Source organism: Taeniopygia guttata, chromosome Z (genome assembly GCF_048771995.1).
Source record: "Taeniopygia guttata chromosome Z, bTaeGut7.mat, whole genome shotgun sequence".
Lineage (NCBI taxonomy): Eukaryota > Metazoa > Chordata > Aves > Passeriformes > Estrildidae > Taeniopygia > Taeniopygia guttata.
In genome coordinates this window covers 36,685,682-36,703,099 of record NC_133063.1, presented here as the reverse complement: position 1 = coordinate 36,703,099, position 17,418 = coordinate 36,685,682, and positions in this window count along the sequence as shown.

Sequence of the window (17,418 nt, the reverse complement as noted above, 5' to 3'; positions counted from 1 at the left end):
AATAGGAAAACCTGTATTGAAACTGTTTATCCACTAACCAAATGGGAGACACACAGCTCACAGGAGCTTGCCCTTGTTTCATATCTTCTTCTTTCTACTGATCAACACTGTCGCTTACTAATCAACACTCAGCTTACAGTTGAGCTTAAGAAAATGAACAACTACAAATACTATGTCACAGCCTTTCTACATAATTTTAACTAGGACCAGAAGAACAGTTGCGAAAGATATTAATAGAGAAATCCTCCCTTAGGTTAGCTCCTGAATTTTGAGATAAGAGGTCGTTTTTTTTAGTGTAATCAACTGAGGGGATCTATGAAGAAAGAAACTATTTTCTTGACTTAGTGGAGATACAAAATTTGTCATAAAAGAGGCAAGAGGACTTTACTGATTGCAGTGGACCTATATTTCTCATTAAATTTATAGCATTCTTACCTTTTCAGACATAAATTAGAAAACTAAAATTCATTCAAATTGAGAAGGAAATTACAGTCTGCTAGCCAGACTGTATAATTGCAGCAAGCCAGGTGATAGGGCATTTTTTTCCTACAGTCTAATAATGTAATCTGTTAATTTAGTTGGGAAGTTCCTAATTTCTCTATGGGAACCCCTCTGCTGATGAGCAATGGTGAGTTTCACCTTTTTATTCTTCTCCAAAGGGTGAAACTCTGCTGGACTGACATTCCCTGGTAAACAAGGCAGTGGTGCCATATGGCATTAATACATGCCATTCTGTCTGAGACATTTCAGGACCTGTGCATGCTCTTCTGACCTATTGCCTATATTTGCTTCAGGTGGCTTGAAGGCAAGAATTGTGGAGACAGCAAAGCCATGACCTTGCCTTCTACAAATCAAAGCACATGTTACAGGGTGGTAAGAAATATTTTTCCTTCATTCACCTGAGTCTGTAAGTATGTGTATTGTCATAGAATGTGGATGGCAAAAGTATATGATTTCCTTCCTTCAACTGAAAAACAATGCATAATGAAAGTAGTTTAGAAGAGAGAGAGATCGGTGATTTCCGATTCTCCGGCTGTTGCTTAATAAATCATATAGTGGAGATCAGTATAGAAATTTCTTCTTTGGGTACATGGGATAAAAGGGAAGAAAAAAAATTAGCATAAAATCCCTTTCTTGCTGACATTCAGGAACAGTTAACATTCAGAAAATTTCCATTTTGCTGTGGCTGGAAATAAAAGAGTTATTTTGCTGGATCTGCAGTGCAGTCTTCTGTTAGACCATACCTTTTAAATTAAAGAAAACCCTTTATCCTTTTATCTTTTGCTTCTGGATATTACTTGTAATTAACACTGCTATATTTTAGAGTTTTAGAGATAAATTTGAACATTGCATTAGATGAGGCCACAAGTTTTACCTTAAAAGACTGTTCATTTCCTCTTATAAGTGTACCATGGCTAACATTTTTATGCTAGGTATGGCATCACTTTGAAAAACTTGCAGAAAATTGTGGGAGATGAGGGACCTTTTTTTTTCCCACAGAGGGCAGTTTTTATTTGCTGAACAGTTTATAATTTAGTGTGTGCATGGGTATGCAATGTACCCTTACCACAGGCAAAGAGCAGAAAAGGACACTGTAAATAAGTCCTATTTTTGGTTCTTTCTCTTTTTTATTACTACTGCTGGGAGCATAAATGCCATTTTAATGAAGATTTAAAATAAAAAAGAAATAAATACTTTCCATATCACAGATTTTGAGACAATGAAAGAGTAATTCTGAAATACCTACCCCGCCCCCCAGCCCCCGAATTTACCAGCTAGCCCAGATCTGCGAGGCTTTGGGGAAAGTATTTCAGGAGGTAGGCAAAGATTCCAAAAGAGGCTCCAACCCTCTATGTGGTCCAAGATGTTTATTCCATAGGAGGAAGAGGGAAAGACAACGAACCAGGAAGGGACAGAGCCTTATCTAGGCTCAGGACAGGAAGGATACTTGGCTCCCAGCCAGCTGGATCAAGAAAGGAAGGAAGGGTTAAACTAACATGGTCACAGCTACATGGGTCTCTAGGGAGAGAAAAAACATTCCCCAGAGCAATACAACAGAATTCCTTCCTACAGTACTCGCTTCTGGAAATATACAGAGATGCTTAAAACTTCCCAAAATTATCATACAACATTATTTCCTTTCACACATAGCTACACAGTGTCACCATTCTCATCAACGAAGAATTTAGTAAACATTACAGTGTTCCTTAATCAAACACATCAGGATATAAGTGCTTAGCTTGCCTTGTTTTATGCTTAAGTTCAGGTGGTTATGGTCAAGGTAACATAGGTTTAGTCAATTGGGGCATCTTACAAAAAATGAGACTATTAAGTTAGTTGCAGGTGTGGAATTAGGTATTAGGGTAACTTGTAGAATTCAAGGAGTGCAAGCCAGCCTCATGGGGCTTTAAAGTCCCAAATCTCAAGCTGTGTTTTTAGGCAGTATTATTACAAACTCAGCAGAAAAAGTCACATGGAGCAAAAAGATCTCCTTATCTTTCCTATCTCCCTTTTTAAAAAAAAAGTCTTTAAAATTAAATATTAGAGAATGTGCCCCTCAAATATTTTCTGTTCCCTGCTTGAGTGACATAACAAAATTCTTCTTAGCATCAGTGGAGTTACTTGATAGTTATGACTACTTATAATGGGTATTCTGGGACTATCTTCTTGTCCTTACATCTTGAGAGAACAAAAACCAAAAGAGATGACCTTCTTAACTTGTCAGAAGTTGGAAAAACACTGGATTTCAAAGACTCATTTGATACAAAGCTTTTACAATAAAGAATCCCTAAAGATATTATACTTAATATTTAACTGTCGTTAATGCATTGCTAAATTCAGAAGTCCCATTCATGAAAAAAAGCACATCAAAAAACACTTTGAAAATTGAGAAGACAAAAAAGGAAACTATTTTGGTCAAAGAAGAAGCTGAAGTCTCCAAAATACACCCATGCTAGATCCTAAAAGTACCTATGGCCATTACATAAAACAAAACAGTGTTTGAACAATTAAAAAAAAAAAAAAAACAACCAAAGCCAAAACAAACAAACAAACCCCCAAAGCCCCACCAAAACAACAACAGCAAAAAACACCTACCCCAAAACAAAACAGCAACAAAAAAAAATGCAAGTTGTTAAAATGAGTCCAGTCTAAGAAGCTGCTTCAGAAAATCAAGTTCAGTGCATCTAAACATCAGTAATAACATCAGCTATAAACAGGACAAGAAACATCGGAAACTGTACAAGCTTCCAGTATTTCCACCAATCTAATACCACCAATAAACTTTGATATCAACTTCAATTGCCTCAATGAAATGGCCAATAAAAATCTTTTAAAAGATGTTAGCAGTCAAAAGCTTTCCAGATATTGCACCATTGAAAACTCCCCATGATAACCATCATAAAAGGTAATCCTATAAACAGCAACAGGAAAAAAAGATTAAACCACAACAAAAAAAACCAAAACCAGAACCCACCTCCAAAACCAGTTCATCTGTATTAATAGGAAAAGTTTCATTTCTTGAAGAATAGAAATAAATAAAATTTGGTTTGGCAAAAAACCCCAAAAAAACCAAACCAAACCAAACCAAAACCAAAACAGCATACTCATTCTGAGTCAAGAAAGAAAAAAACACTGCCTCTTGGGGTATGTGGTGTGGGATGACCCCAAGATTGTAAAAGTTCTTGTTTCCTAGCCCATGCAGCCAAAGAAGGCATAAGATCAGCTTCTCAAGGTTGTTTATTCTTCCTTAGCTATGACATTCTTTCTCTGACCTGCTGAGCTCTGTCTAGCAAGGAGGCCACAGCATGCTGTGTGCTGCCTCAGATGGCATTTAAATTATATACTCAAAACTACGTGTACTATGTTTACAATAATATGCCAGTATCTATCATTTATGTTAGACAATCTACCTTAAACCAATAGAAAAGTGTCACCATCACACCAAGACATGGAGGACAAGAAGAAGGAGAAGAAGGCTAGGACATGCCCAAATCTCTCCATCCTGCACCCCCCCAACCCCATTCTAAAACCCCCAAAATTCTATTTTTCCACCCTGTGTTAATTCAACTATCACATTACTCAAACCCTGGTGGCTTGTAATTCCTCATACAAAGTTGGCAGTTTATTCCATGGGCTAAAAATCAAAGCCACAGATGTTTTTTGACTTCATGCCAGGGTCTCTGAACCCCCTGCCAGGGTCTCGAGAGACCCAGAGCAGCCAGAGGGATGTTCTGGACTCCAACACTGGCCAAATAAATGGAGTAGCTAGGTACAGTTTTTTTAGGAACTTTTAGCCTGCCTTGTAAGGACCTAGCCTCTTGACTGCAGAGGATAACTCATCTTCAGAAAGGCAGATATTAAACCAGTAAACACAAAACATAAAATGTATTAAAAATTGATTTTGTTTGAAATAGTAACCAAACTGTCACATAGTGAGGAGACACAGCTAGGACATGTGACCCCAACTGACCAAAGGGATATTCCAGACCATGTGACACCATGCTCAGCACACGAAGTGGGGAACAGAAGAAGGAAGGAGTGCACATTGGGAGTGGGGATGTTTGTCCACCTAGGTCACCAATATAGCTGATAGGACCTTGCTCTCCTGGAGCTGGCTGAACTCCTGCCTGCCCTTGGAAAACGGTGAATGAATTGCATGTTTTGCTCTGCCTACACATTTGGCTTTTGCTTTTCCTATGAAATTTTTATCTCAATCCATGAGTTTTTTGACTTTTACCTTTCTGATTCTCTCCCCAGTTCCACTGGTAGGGGACTGAGTGAGCAGCTGCTGAGGGTTGGCTGCTGGCTGGGGTGAAATCTAGACAATTTTGTATCAACTATTAATCTATTCAAAGAACTGCAGTTTGTAAGTTTCTTTGCCAGGACTCTGAGCCTCAGATTTGTAGATTTCAAGCTGCAATTGTAAACCCCTATTCTCAGAAAAAAAAATGGTAATTAAGTATGCATAACAGTTATCACTAATTTAAAAGAAAATTACCTGGTTTGCCACTCTTAAATAAACACAAAAATATTAAAGTGTTGCATTTATCCTGTTTTTTTAACCACAATCATGATGCTCTTCTAGCTTTGTTTGATTTTCTGTAAGATGTCAGACCAAAAGGAAAACATGGTGGAAAGTTGAGTAACCTAGGGTTTCTTGTATTTCAGATATTTTGGTTATTTGGGGTAACAGAGTGAGAGACCTATTACTTTTGAAGGTAACAGCAAAGAAATTGACTAAATGTTGTAGACCTCTTTATATAGCAACATAAAAAGCTATTTTAATTTTAGGTTTGGTACACAAGTTTCTGGATTAGTCTCTTGAACTTTTAAACTGAAATATCCTTCAAAAACATGTATCCTAGAATCAAAGATTGGCTTGGGCTTGAAATGGCTATCCAGTTCCAAACCCTGGCCAGGCATGGGCAGGGCCTGGTTGCTGCTAGGTCAGGTTGCTGAGAGCCACAGACAGCCTGGTCTTGAACAATTGCAGGGATGGGGCATCCACAACTTCTCTGTGCAACCTGTGCCAGTGCCTTACCACTCATGCAGTGAAGAATTTCTTCCTTATAGCACTCTAAATGTACTGTTCTGTCAGTTTGAAGCCATTCCTCTTGTCCTATCACTACATACCCTTGTAAAAAACCTCTCTCTAGCTTTCTTGTAGCCTACTTTATGTACTGGAAGGTGTTAAAAAAAAAAAAAAAGACAAACAAGAAAGAACACCTTCTTTTCTTCAGACTGAACAGTCTTAATTCTTTCAGCTGATCTTCATCTTCACAATTCTGTATGTTATTCTTCTCTCATGGGAGTAAATATGAACACTGCAAATAACTCTAAACCTGTAATTTATTCTACTTTTCAAGACATGGTTTGCCAATTCCTATGTCCCAGACATATTTGAAGCACAATTAACTGGTGTTTCTGGACTAATCTGTCTTATAGCACGGTCTCTACTGTTGCTTCAGGAGAGGACCATGGGAGGAGAGCAGCAGAATTTAGACAGGGGAGGGGTTTGCCTTCAATTCAATAATGAAGTCAAACCCTGAGCATCATGCCAGTGGGAGTGGGAAAGACAGCATATATAAGCTTTGTAGAAAAGAGAATGCAAAACTAAAATATTGCCATCATGCCAGTGGGAGTGGGAAAGAGAGCATATATAAGCTTTGTAGAAAAGAGAATGCAAAACTAAAATATTGCACTCAAGAATGCTTGAGAAAATAGCTTCATGTTTTTAATTGTTCCTACTACACAATACCTACAGCTGGTATGAGTCTGTTTCTAGCAAACCCATGATAATAATAGATTCACAGAGAATCTATTATTCAATGCGTAATTAATGATATCTTTAATCAAAATACCTACTTATCATAAATAAGATTTCAGTTCTCAGGACCTGTGTCTTCCGAGGGATTAAAGACCTTTGAAAATGTTTTGTATATGATGAAAATGTTTGTATATGATCCCTCATATAATATTTTCCCCTCTTTTTCTTTGGTCATTATGTCATATGAATTTTTTTTTCTAGTATTTGGCATTTCTTTCCCAAGTTGTATATTATAATCTATTTTCCTTTCCGATTATGTTTTCATAATCTTTCTTTCATTGTTGTAGTTAAATCTGGAGGTTGGCCTTAATATTTTTAAACATTTTTTACAGTTTCCCTTCACCCTTTATGCTCCTGCCCTATAATATTGGTCTGTAAATATAGTTTTGATGCTTTTAATACTTCTTTCTATGTTTTATAATTATCTTTGTCAGCATTCAGGAACACACATAATCACAGGATATGATTATATGCAGGTGCTTTTATTGAGAGCTCTGGGAATCAGGCGTACAGACCCAAATCTGACTCCAACATGGCTTTCGAGCTGAACGTATTTTATATTCTATCATTATATAACTTAGATATTAATTATTAAACTTATATTGTTCTATTGTATGCATTGACATGAGTTTCTCGTGATCTTTCTTAGGTCCCTGACCACAGTTTCTCATGATTATTCTTACGATTAAACAGTAATTATGTTTAATTACTTAACAATCATCAAATCTAACAATTATATCATTTATCATGTACTAGCTACACAGGTGCAGTTCTAGCAAAGTACAAAGTCTTCATGTACTTAGGGTATTTATTTATCTTTTCAGGGCCTACTAAGCTTAAGTTTTCTTTTAACCCTAAATCCCCATGATTTAAAAACCCTTTTACTATCATCTTCATAATTTGGATGTTTGGACCAATGTCAGCTTCTATCTCATAATTATCTTTAGACATCATTTATGTGGCATTGAGGACAAATTAAATTCTTCCAACTTCTGAGAAGTTTTATTTTCTGTACGATAAATGTCATGTTATTCATGCAATTGTGTAAAGGGAAGTTCTTATTGTAGGTCTATTAGTACAAACAACCACATAAGTACAAACAATTATGTCTATTCTCACCTTTCTTTGTAACAACTCAGGCCTATCATTCACCGCAACTGCAAAAATTGCAATTAGGTTCAGTAGTTTTTGGGGTGGACTTTGGAAATTAAGTGGTTATTGAGTAGCTATGGTCTGTGCATCAAGGTGTCCCTAGTTGTGATTTGTAGGTGGAACAGAGAGAGATATTCCATAGCAGAAGATGGGATGTTGGCAAATGAGGTGGATTAGTCACAATAACACCCATTTTTAAATGTGATTCAACCTAGAGAGAAACAGAACACAGGTGTGAAAAACAGTTAGGAATAGGAAACCTTATATGATTCAATTACATGAGTGTCCTTACTTTTCATAATCTCAAAATTTGGAAGTCCTCCTGTGATTCTAAATTACTGATTACCAGCACAGTTTATTTCCTATCGATCATATATCACTGTATTACAATTATCTCATGATCTTAAATATATTATAGCGTTAGTAGATAACTGTCCCATTTGATCATTTGTATCATGTTCTTAGAGCTCATATTTTTTATTCTATCCTGAAATAGCTTTAGTATGTAACACTGAGTTTGGTAATATTTATGACATTATTCTGCTTTTAAATCAATGTTTCTATGTAATTCCTTAAATTTGAAAAGTAAATCACACATACCATAATTTTTCAGTGTAAGGTTTGTAACTTTTCACCTTTGTAAGACAGAAAATTTAGCAATTAATAACACCTAACTAATTTTGAAAATTGGGTATTTGATTGATCTCCATAGTCTTAGGAAACACAGGTTTGATTGTAGATAAAAATGATCATGAAAGAGCTACCTGTTAATTGATCTTTTTAAGGAAGGTTAGTAAGTTTGGATTCTGGACTACTGAGCTTGCATTACCTGTTTGGGCACTGCTCTGGGCAGCTAGGCACAGCACTTGTGCCTAGTACAGCGTGCCATTTCATTAACAAATAAAATCTGAATCACGCCTTGATGCAAAAGCATCACAGCATCATACTGAGATGTTTGCAGAGTAAAGAGTAATAAAAAACATGTTTCAAAATCTCAATAGGAACAATGCTGTATTTCCTCAGATCATCAATTCCTTATCTGGTATGTGCATATCTTCTAACCAGTCTCTTGTGTTTAGTTAATGTTCATCAGTGTTAGTCTCTGCATGCAGATTAAAATTGCTGTTTACTGAGTTCCAGGAAAAGAACATATATTTATTGAGAAAGGAAAAAGAAAATTGCCATATAATTTTTACATTTAGAGCTTGGATTGTGACAGAAATGCAATGAACTCAAACTTCATGCCTCAGTTGTCAAGGCAGCTGTATTCTCCTCTTGACATCACAGTTCTGTAAAAGATTTTCTTCTTTCCTAGCGTTCTCTGTCATAAAAATAGGAAAGTTGTGATTGTTGCAATTTACTCAGCATTTATTGCACAATTATAGAGTGTATGTTTCTCAAATAGCTGTCCCACCATGGGCTTCTCAGATGGTCATCAAACAAGCCATCTTTTTGCCCATTTTAGTCTGATTTTTATGCTATTAGCATATGCTCACTATGAACGGCAAACTAATTTTGTGTGAATAGCTTAACAGCTACTCACTAATAGTGACTTAGAGATTCTGATTATGAACACCTAATCATACAGCTCCTGTATGGACTTTAGTAAAAATGCTGCCTAGTAAAGCAGTTAAACCTTTCCTCACATGCTAATATTTGTACTTATTAAAAATAACCAATTTTAGGGGCTCCTGGCCAACGAGATGGGAAGTCTTCTTTCTAAAACAGAATGAGACGTCTTTTACTGGCTTGAGACAATTTTACAGGATAAAGGACGTTCAGATATCTCTAAGCATGAACTAAAAGACTTATTAATCTGCGTAAAGGCGAATACTCAAAATATAGACTTAAAGTCTGCTTTTACCTTTGATTTTTGGGACCAGGTAAACTGGAAAATTTACAATCTAGTCTCTCTTAAAAAAGAAGAGACTTTGGTCAAACTAATGCCTGTCTCCAGTGCTTTAATGGAAAGTTTCAAACCGAATGATCGTGGCAGAGACTTTCTTGTGCACCAAAACAGGACACCTGGTTCTGAAACTTTAATTCCGAGCGCTGCTGAGTCTTCGTCCTCCTCCGGGGGGGAGTCTGGTTTTGTTCGGGGTTCCTTCCCTTCTCCTGGCATGTCCGGGGTTTCCCCAGGCAGTGTGAACAATACCCCGAACCCCGGGAAGGGGGAATCCGATCAGCTTCCAGCTTCAGTCGTGTGCTCTGTTTCTTCCAGAATTCCCTGCGTCACTGGTGCTGCCACCGGGCGTCCTCCCATCCCTCCGCGAAATCATCCACCCCCGGGACTCCCGGGAAAGCGTTCGGGATTTTTTTTTTTTGTGTTCTGAGAATCTGGAGGGTCCGCGATCATGTTCTGGGGAGGCTAGGAGTCTAATGGGTCCGGGAAATGAGAGTTTGGGGAAGCTTTGCAAAACAGCGGCTGCTGTTTCTGTGCCCTGCTTCTCTTCCGAGCAAGATGTGGCCAGATCTTGTTCGGAAGTGTTGCAGGCAGGGTTTGCCGAGGGAGGCACTGGATCCGCTCTGACTGGCCAGGGCGCTGTGGGAGTCACCCCTGCCACAGTTTCCCCTGGCCAGGCAGAGCGGATCCAGTGCTGGCCGGGGACTATGTACAAGTCACGAACAGGACGGGACTGCTGTGGAATGGGTCTCGAGCTGTTTATTTTTTAGCATCAGTCTCATTACATGGTTATGACAATGGGAAGATGCCAGCAGCTCACATTCCAGGCAACAGACCAAGAACTTAATGTTACAACTTACTTTATAATCTTGTTGACCAATCACACAAAGCAAAAGCATATTGACAGTAGTCCTAAATCACTATAAGCACACATACCTTTGGTTAAAACAATGCTTGCTTATTTCAAATACAATACTTGCTTGTAAACCTTAAGATACAATGCACAGAGCTCCATTATTAAGCTTAGACCTTCCTGATATCTCACCAGATAGACTTTTCTGCAACTTAGGGAGTTATTCTACCCAAATGTTAATACACAGACCATTGTTCTATTTGTCCTTTCTTTCTATTTCTTGTATAATTTTTCTGCTGACAAATCTTGTAGCTACTGTTTAGCTCTAATCACCATCCTCCTGTCTCTGCGGCCTGCCTTTTGCAATGTGCCCAAAACCCTCTAAATTTAAGGAATCCCACAATCAGCATATGCTCACTATGAACTGCAAACTGATTTTGTGTGAATAGTTTAACAGCTGCTCACTAACAGTGACTTAGAGATTCTGATTATGAACACCTAATCATACAGCTTCTGTATGGACTTCAGTAAAAATGCTGCCTGATAAAACAGTTAAACCTTTCCTCACATGCTAATATTTGTGCTTATTAAAAATAATCTATAGGTTTGGAGATAAGGGAATTTGAATTACATCAAAATAAGCCAAGTACCAAATTTGTGAACTGATTTTCCAACCTTCTGGATTGTATACTAGTACTGTAAATAGTTCTTTTTGTCATATGAAGTGTTAATTATGGATTCTTGGGTATTTAAGCAATAAGAAAGATGCATCTTGCATTTTAAATTATAAATTTTCAAAATATTCTAAGTCTAATACCTATAGTCCTTAACAAAGAGATGATTTTTATACCTAATCTTTTTTTTTTTTTTTTTTAATGTTCTAATTTTCTCTGTTAGTGGTAAGGAATTAAAAGTTGCAGAATATCACAACTCATAGCCATTCTTAAAAAGGAGAAAGAAAAGGTTGCTGCTTATGTTGGGATATTATTACCTTGGTAATTTTTACATAGATTTAATATTGAGCTGGTATTTTTGATTTGATTTCAGAGTTACTGTATTTCAAGACAAACCTCATTAAGTTCTTAATAATTGTTACCAAATAATCAGAATTATATGAAAGATTACATTAACAGTTTATGTTCTCCTGGCTCTTAATTACAACTAATGAGATTATATCTAATGAGAAGACATAGTCTTGACATTTGGATAGGCTTGTGTTGCTTCTGCCTTGCACCCTGAGTCAAGGCTCTGCTGACTATATCACTCTTTCATTATTGCTGTGGCTAAAGATCAGCTGTTCAGAGAGGCCTCAGGATGTCAGCAATCATGTCTACGCTCCCACTGAAAGTGAGTATGCAACCACAAGAATTGGATCAAAAAACTGAAATACTCATAAAGACAGACTATAGGTTTTGAGATTAATTTGAGCTGAGAACCATTAACTAATCTTCTGTTATGCAATTAAAACAAGATCAATTAGTGTTTTAACTTATTTCTGGTTACCCCAATGTTTCATTAACACTGGGGGGGACTTTTCTTCCCCTTTGTTTTTTTAGTGGGTAGCATGGTGTGATTTAGATACTGATATATAAGTTTTGAGTCTGACATGACAACTGTCAAGGTCACGTCATGGCCATCAGTGTTAGAGAATTTGGAGAAGAGAGACATTCATTTAATTTAAAGTGTAGCAAAGAATTTACAGAATTTTACTAATTAATAATTCCTTAAGGTGTATAATGATAAGTTGAACTTTTATTGTGATATAAACTTTAGTTATTAAAAATCAGTACAGAGATCTACAAGCCCAAGAAATGTGTGTTACTTTAGGTAAGAAAACAGAGGGGTGGAAAGTGAAAAAAGTATGACAGTTTAACCTCATTAGATAAAAATGGCTTTTTCTAAAGACACTTATATGATTTTGTATTGTTTGCTAATAATACTAATATGGAGGTAGACATTTTTTTCAGTTTGAATGTGTATAACCACTACTGATGAAATGTAACTATGGAAAAACTTGCATGTTCTGGTAACATCAAATACTGATTTGCAAAAAAAAGTGTATTGTGGCCATTAAACAAATAATTTCTCTCATGTTTTGTACAATGGCTGTGTTTTACTAACAACTGATTTATTGATTTAAGGGCTGATTTTTCATTTATGTATAATTGCTGCTGTAATTATAATGAATTATATTTTGTATGAGGAGATATGTACTCAAACATTAACATTTAAATTAGGTTATCAGGATAATAATAAAATAAGTTTGGGTTTTTTTAGAAAAAGAAAATCCCCACATTCTGTCAAAATACCCAACCCAAACAAATAAACTCTGACCCTGATACATAATCTTTTTTCTCTCTCCATTTTCATTCTGTCACCACTTTTTCTCTCATTCTCTGGAATGCAACTGACCTGGTTTTTAACATATCCTTCAAAGCCATCAACTTTACTTTAATGTAAAGCCATATGAAAAATCCTTGGTAAGCCATTTTTATGCCTTTAATTTTCCAGCACTTCTGCCTTTTGACAGGGTTGAATATTTTCTTTAAGAACTGCTAATTTACCCAAATGTTAATATTTAAAAAAAAATGTTTCCTGTAATGATGATTCTATATAACTGATGTTAAGCTATTTGAGTGAAATTCTAGCACCACTGCAAATCCAAATCTGCTCTGTCAAGGCCATAATATGGTGCATTTTATTCTCTTCCTGATCTTTTCTTCCTGACTGGACCTTTTTCATGCTTTTCTAGTTGAGGTGTGCAATTTACCTGGCCTCATTAGAAGGGCCAGTGTGTACCAGCCCTGATCATGCCTAATAGGGCTTGGATAGCTCTTTTGAAAAGAAAATCTACTTTCAGGCTTGTGACATCCTTTCTAGAGCAAGTGTGGTGACAATAGACTAACAAAGATTTTCTACTCAGCAAGAAGAAAATCAAAGAGAGTTTCTTCAGCTTTTTGTGATCTTAATTCTATAGTGGACTAAATCTTGCCCTCTTCATTGTCTGAGAAGCTCAAGAAGATAAAACACATTGTTACATATCTCCATTTTCAGGGCTGGTGCTTCTATCCTCTGCTCTGAGAAAATATTTCTAAAGGCCTTTTTGTCCTCTGGACTCTCTCTCCCCCGTTTCATCTTTGTAAGTGTGCACCTATTTGGTTGGAAGAGAGGCCAGACACTGCTTCCACCAACACTTTTCTTTCCTTAAAAGACAGGTCAGTAGATACAGGCCAGTGATGATATAGGTGAGTGTGCACTTAACACACAAGAAACATCTCCTCTTTCCATACAAGGTGGAAGTACCCTTACATTAGTCCAGGACATCCAGCTCCTTTCAGGATACTGCACATAAACCTTGTTTAGGTCCATGTTCTGGGAGTAATTTTTGGTTAATTCCCAAGCTTGTGCTCTGTTTTGCCCAGAACAGGGTTGGTCTAGTTCTCTGAGCATGTAAAAGGCTCATTGACTTTGTTTTGTCCAGTAAAGGAAAACTGGATTGTGGTAGAAACTGCTGGCAGGGTTGAGCACTGAATAAACTGCTTCCCATTTTATTACAATCTATAAGTGGTTGTGCAGCTGGATATCCTAAAGTAGGGACTAAAGTATTTGCTTAGGACTGGCCTGTCAGGTGAGTGACTATTCAGTTCTGTGTGACTTGGTTAAGCATGTTTACCAGAAAAACATTAAACTATATTCAGGTTGATCCAGGGAAACAATAGGTCTCAGATCTTTGGACTCCCGATGCTTGTTTCACAAAGCTGGTATTTGTATCTGTCTCTTTTAGCCCATTTTTCAAAATTGCCATGTGTCTGATGAAAAACAAGTGTTGATCTGTCTCAGGGGACAGTATGTCTGAAGATACATAGATCACCAAAAAAGACAATTTAAATTTCTGGTTTATACATATTCAAAGGAGAGAAGAAAAGTTGAAGTTACGTACTAGTTCTAGTATTGCTACTAGATTGCAGATGCATGAGTCATGAATCAGATTAGATAAGCAGATGTCACTGCATTGGCAGAGAACGTAATAACCCCAGAAGGGGAAAAACCCTCAATACTGTTTCATATTATACTGCATTTCTAAATGACACTTATAATCTCTTCAAGCTTATCCCGTGCTGCCAGTGAAGGCATAAGACATCAAAGCCAAGTAAAACTTTAATTTATTCATCTGTGATATCAAATAAGGAGAGCATTGAAACTTACTGAATCATTAGCAGATGTGTTCTCAGGCAGTGTAATATGTATATATATATATATATATATATATATATATATATATATATATATATAAATGCAGATACTTGCTCAAAATTTCACATTCAGATGCTTACCCTGTTTTAATGCTTCACTGACTCCACTAATACCTTAATTTTATGTAGGTATTTATGAAGACTAGGGGAATTTAAATAAGTATATATTTATATTTATATTTATTTTTATAGCTAACCTTATTAAGAATTAACCTTGGATTTTCAAGACAGTTGTGAAATATGTGATTTAAATTCTAAATACGCTATAAATGGTCCAACACAGGGGGAAAACCTAGCACCCTTTTGGTATGCTTAACAAGTGATTGACCATTAGTACAGTACAGAACCTCCACTACTCAGCCTAAAGGTCGTTTTTTGCATTGAAAAGTGACAAGTTTTTATAGATAGCAGATTTCATGAATTCAACCTAAAAGGAAAAATTAAGAGAGGCAGGCAACAATATGTGGATAAGTCTTCATTCTACTTACCTGTATATTTTCCCTAATATTTGCCTAAGGCATCACTTCTTTATGTTCTTCAGTTGATTTCAGATGTTTCTGTCTCTTTTAGCTGTTGAGAAATAAGGCTATATGTGGGATTTTCCCACTGGAAAATTTTCTTTTGGTAAAGCACAGATGTTGTTTTCTGCAAACTTTACATTGATGTTTGAAGGTAGTATTTAATATTCTATGAAAAGTAATTGACAGCAATTCATGCTGCAATATACGTGTTTGATCACTAAAATAAGGAACTGTTTTCAAGATTCCAGATGATATTTAGGGCATTGAACTCAGGATTTTCGTCTGTAGAGAATACTGATCAGTGTAAATTATAACTGACTGGCATTGTATTATGATGGATCAGACTATACAGCAGATTGAAAAGGTGGACTCCAGTGATTTCCAGCAGAAGGAATTCAGTGATGATAATTTATACCAGTTGGTTATTGGCTTTATAGTTTTAATGTGTCTGTTTTCATTTCCCATGTTCTCAGCTCAGGGTTTGTTTTATTAAGAGCCAGCTAAAATGGCTGTGCACATTATGCATACATGAGAGATTTTGTTATGTACATAGTATTGCAGAGAGAGGACTAAAAGGTACTAGGAGATTTCACAATGAGACTGGAATGTAGATCAGTACTTTTTACTTCTCTTTAAATATTTTTACTGGAGTATGAAGACCTTCAGAAGTGAATGTAGACTGCTCGTTCCTTGAACAGTATTATTGATCAAACTGTATCAAACAAGACATCGATGTTGTTTGAAAATGGGAAAATCAAGGCACAAAGAAGAGGTGACTGGAGGTCATTGGGGAAACAAAGACCAGAAAGGTATGCAGTTGGAATGCAGTTTAATTTTATTTTAAAATTATTTAAAATAAAAATATTTTTTTATTTCAAACTAGGCCAGTCCTTTGCTCTTAACCATACAGTCCACCCTTACTCACATGGTACATGAATTCATTGAGAAAAGATTTGGCAAAGATCATTAAACTGAATTGATAAGGCTTAGGAGGACTTGGCATATAAAGTAACATTAAAATTACATTTTAATGTAATTAAAGCTGCTTAATTACATTTTAATGTAATTAAAGCACTACTTAAGCTGCTTTTTCAGGAATTTGCCACTGTCCCAGGAGTTCAAGTATTTCAGCAATTTTTCTACATATTCCAAGAAATAGCACAAGGCCATTTACCTTTGGTCCTGCCAAGTGTCACAATCTCTCTTAGCAGGTATTAAAATGGTGTTGAGAGGAAGAGAAGCTGGCAGTGTGGGAGACAGAAATTACAGTGTGATAAAAAAGCAGGTTCTTAAAATTCCAAGAGTATTTCTCTATAGTTGAAAATCTGGATTTCAGAACACACAGTTTTTTGTTCTGCCTTCCGATAATCAAGCAAGTTTTGTACCTGGGTAAGATAAACAGGATATTGAGGTACCATGGTTGGTTATTAGTCTTAGGTAATTGCCCATCCTTTGGATAAATAAATAAATTATAAAAAAAGATATCTCTCTTTTATGTAGGTGAATCTGTTTGTGCTTAAAAATACGTACAAATGAAACTACGTTCCTCAAAACTAACTAGCAAACATAAATAGCCTCAGGGACTCCCCAGCTGCTGATTTTGCCAAAGGAAAAAGAAATTATATTCACTTTAGCTGAGCACAGGATTATGCTCTGAATAAATCACCTTTCAAACTGTCATTTTTTTCTGACATGACTGTCAGGAAAAACAGAGAAAAACTTTTATAGAAAAAATTAACTTGCACTTACCCTTCGACAACACTGTGCATTACAGTGATTGAACTTCATTAAGAGAATTGTTTGCCAGCCCTATTTATGTTTCTTTTGACAGATCTGGCGTAAATATTTATTTTAGTTTACGTTCCAAATTAAGAAAATATCTCTATAAAACCAGAGCAGTACATGCCCGCTATGAAAAAAAAAAAGATTTTATACATTGCTGTGCCATTCATAGTGAAACATCTCTATATGAAAGCTGACTATTCCCTTATAGCCTGAAATTTTAACTGTTTCATAGGTGGGCTGAACAACAAAACCTGGACAGTTGGAAAAATTCACCAAGTGAAAGAGATGCCTATCATTGAAAGTTTTTTCTTCAGGCAAGGATGCTTTTCTTGTTTTAACATGCTATTTCTCTACATTTGCTAAATTATTTCAAAAGCACACAGAAAAAAAAATTAACTTTACATACAATGCCCAAATGCAAGACAAGGGATGGTAGTGAATATCATGAGTAGATCACTCAGCTAGGTGTGTTGAGGTACCTGATTCCCAGGAGCAGTAACTATGTATGCATTTTTAAGGGCTTTTCTTGTATGTAATCACATTGGATTAATGCAATTTTTTCCTAAATAGCAGTGAAATCTCCAATAACATGTTTTATTTATTAATTTTTAAAAATTTATAAT